Here is a 3,459-nt window from a genome sequence, read left to right as displayed (position 1 = left end):
TTGGAAGGCTGCACATTTGATCATGAGGCACGAATGGATGCTCTACATTGCCATGTCCGTGAACGTGCGTTATCCTCAGGCTCAGCAAATCTTTCTCTGGCACAGGAAATTGCAAGTGTGGATCCATGCCCACGTAATGTTGAACTTGGTCAAAACATTAAAATTACTCCTGATTTTTATGTGCAGTAGCATGGAGAATGCGCGTAAACTGTTTGACAATATCAGCATTAGAATTTTCTCTTATGGAATGCAGTGATTAAATGCCAAGTGTCAAGTGGTCTTTATAAGGATTTGATTGCCACAAGGCCGCCATTATTAGTGACACCGGGATTGAAATGTGGCAAACGATATTAGCTGTTCGTTCATTAGCTCTGCCACCGACAAAAGACAGAGACACATGGTCGAAATTTGCTTATCGTTGCCGGAAAGGTGTTCGTATTATTTAAGGTAATTCCGCCTTGATCAGATTGTCGCAGTATGATCCTGAATTACTACTCCAAATACAAACTGGTAACTGTTAGTGTGTTTGAGACCTATTGTGCATATCTGGAACGAGAAGTCGCTTTGGGAGGAGGTTATAAAATTGAGAGAATCAGAATCGCGTGGGAATACTTCAAAGAGGAGCTACATCGTGAAACATGTCAAAAGATAAAGTCTCTTCATCTATATGACTGCCTGAGAGCTAATAAGTAAGCAGCAGCATGGGTGTTGAGGCTCGTGTGCCGTTTCTAGATAAGGAGTTTATCAATATTTCCATGGGAATTGATCCAGAGTGGAAAATGGTGCGGCCTGATCTTGGGCGCATTGAGAAGTGGATCCTTCGCAAGGCATTTGACGACGTGGAGAATCCTTATCTACCAAAGCATATTTTGTACAGGCAAAAAGAGCAATTCAGCGATGGTGTTGGTTATAGTTGGATTGATGGTTTGAAAGAGCATGCTGCAAATCATGTTACCAATATGATGATGGCAAATGCAAAGTACATTTACCCTGAGAATACACTCACGACAAAGGAGGCATACTACTACAGGATGATGTTTGAAAGATTCTTTCCTCAGAATGCTGCACGCTTGACTGTACCTGGAGGCCCTAGTGTGGTTTGCAGCGCTGCCAAAGCTTTAGAATGGGATGCTGCATGGCCTAGGAACCCCGATCCTTCTGGCAGGGCTGTTTTAGTTGTTCATGTGGATGCTTACAAAGAAAATGCAGATATCGGCAGTGGCAATGGCGACGAGGAAGTATCAGTAGATTTTTTCAATTAAAAAGCCAAAATTTCTAGATGGTGGTGTGAAAGTTGCAGTTTTTTTTTAAAATCACACAGCAGTTTCGTAGCGCGCTACGAAACTGCTGTAGGTGGTGATTTTAAACGCAGAGCAGCTATTGTGATACTGTGAGCGGGATTTGTGGAAGAGAGACACCTGTCTATCAATATCACCTACAGCACATCAGAAACATGGCAGCATTCCATACTTGGGGTTATTAAAAGAGCTGGGACATGTTGCTGAACTTTCGAAGGATGGTAGGAGACAGGGACCTTAAAAATAGGTGTTTTGATCCTGATGATAAATGATTCATCAGCGCTAACAGGTATCCAAAGTCAGCGTTCCTTGCATCTCTAGCTCAGCCATCTCAGCCTAACTGAAGGAGGACAGCTGTCAAGGATCCAAGAAGAATCAAGAATACAAGGAGAATGGAATTAGTGTTTTAGTTTGATTAGGATTTTGTGTAATTACAGTTCAGCACTTTGTAATTAATGAATTAGTTAAATAGCATGTAGGAGTAGTTAATAGGGCCTTCGAGCTCGCTCTAGAGAGGGAAGAACGTATTCCTATAAATGGATCAAATTAGGATGTAATAGGGGTTGGAGATTTATGAAAAACAGAGTTTTATTTTGGCTGATGTAAAAGACTTATTACAGTAATAGAAAAACAGCTGTTGTTTCTTCTCAAGATTCTCAATAGATCATATTGTTCAAATGTAATGGTGGTTTATTCTCTTAATGTTCTTTTACAGCCTTGTTACAGCATAATCACTCAGAATTCATGTTTAATGCTCTGACTTCCTGTATGCTTGGCAAGCTGTGGTTTATGTAAAGTATGTTTGAACATCTGATGTAAAGAGCCTTGACTTCCATGAAATGACTGTGCTTTTGTTTACTGAATGTGTGAGACTCCATAGCCCAATGAAGACTAATTTGATATTTGTCCAACCAGCTTTATTTTCATGAAATGTGTGAAGAGTTAGCCATCTGTTTTTGTAATTGATTCTTATCAAAAGTCTGTGAGAGAGCCCTCTCTGACTAAGGAGGCTAATCCTTAGTCTAAAGTCTGGTTGAAATAGTTACATGAAGTCTTGCTAGGTAGCAGCCCTTAGTACTGATTTTGTGATAACAACCTCCTTCACATTGCACAAATTAACAATTCTTGGATGATACAAATCACAAGGCATCATTTCTATATATAGTAGTCTAAGGGGTCAGACTATAATCAGAGCCGACATAACAATAATAATGTAAGGGAATAAAAATAATAATAGTGGGCTTTTATGGGGCACACTAATAATAATATTGGGAAAAATGGGCACAACAATAACAATAAGGGGCTATAAGGACAGTAATAATAAGGGAATAAACTAGTATTATATGGACCTAACATACCCTTCTCCTTCATAAAAGTGTTGTCCTCAACACTTGAGTAGTTATGGATGCTTCTATATAAAATTCTCATCCTCCCATGTGGAATATTCAGCAAGTAAGTTCTTTCACTTGATGAGATACTCTGAAATTGATCTATTTTGTAGCTATCGATCTCTTATTTTTGTGACTACTTCAGGTTCCAATATGATTTTTCCTTCCTCGTCAAGTTCTGGCAATATTGTTTGAATTGCGAGCTTGTCACCTATAACATTCTTTAAGCATGAAAAATGGAAAATTGTGTGCACTTAGAAAGCTACATTAAGATCCAATTTGTATGTCATCGTACCAATCTTTTACAACACCTTGTACAGACCATAATACTTTGGTGATAATTTACTATCCTTCGTAGCTTTCTTGAGGGATATTTCTTTTGTATGGTTAAATTCGTAGATATACCTAGTCACCTACATCAAAACTTCTTTCATTGGGATGTTGATAAGCATGTTTTTTCATTCTATTCTACACCAAAGTGAGGTTATCCTTTAGGAGAACTTCTTGTTGATGCTCGATGTGATTTTCCACTGCTTGAACCTTTGAATTTTCTCTTAAATATGATGTTATGGACGGTGGATGATATCCATAAAGTGCCATAAATGGGGTCATTTTTGTTGCAGTATGGAAGGAAGTTTTATACCACCATTCAGCAGAGGCAACCATTTGACCCATTGTGTCTGTTTATCAGATACAAAGCAGCAAGGATATCCTTCCAAACATTTGTTCACTATCTCAGTTTTCCCATTAGATTGAGGATGATAAGATGAACT

At 38.7% G+C, this 3,459-nt stretch overlaps 1 pseudogene; it reads left to right on the top strand.

Annotated features, from left to right (window-relative positions):
• The first annotated feature begins 701 nt into the window (after nucleotides 1-701).
• Nucleotides 702-1,262, top strand: LOC149147942 (asparagine synthetase [glutamine-hydrolyzing] 3 pseudogene; annotated as a pseudogene).
• The last annotated feature ends 2,197 nt before the right edge of the window (nucleotides 1,263-3,459 follow it).

Source organism: Pinus tabuliformis, chromosome 9 (assembly GCF_031772625.1).
Source record: "Pinus tabuliformis cultivar Carrire ecotype Pingquan chromosome 9, CPIR1, whole genome shotgun sequence".
Classification (NCBI taxonomy): Eukaryota; Viridiplantae; Streptophyta; class Pinopsida; order Pinales; family Pinaceae; genus Pinus; species Pinus tabuliformis.
The sequence above is the reverse complement of the archived record's forward strand: the minus strand, read 5'-3'. Positions and strand labels throughout refer to the sequence as shown.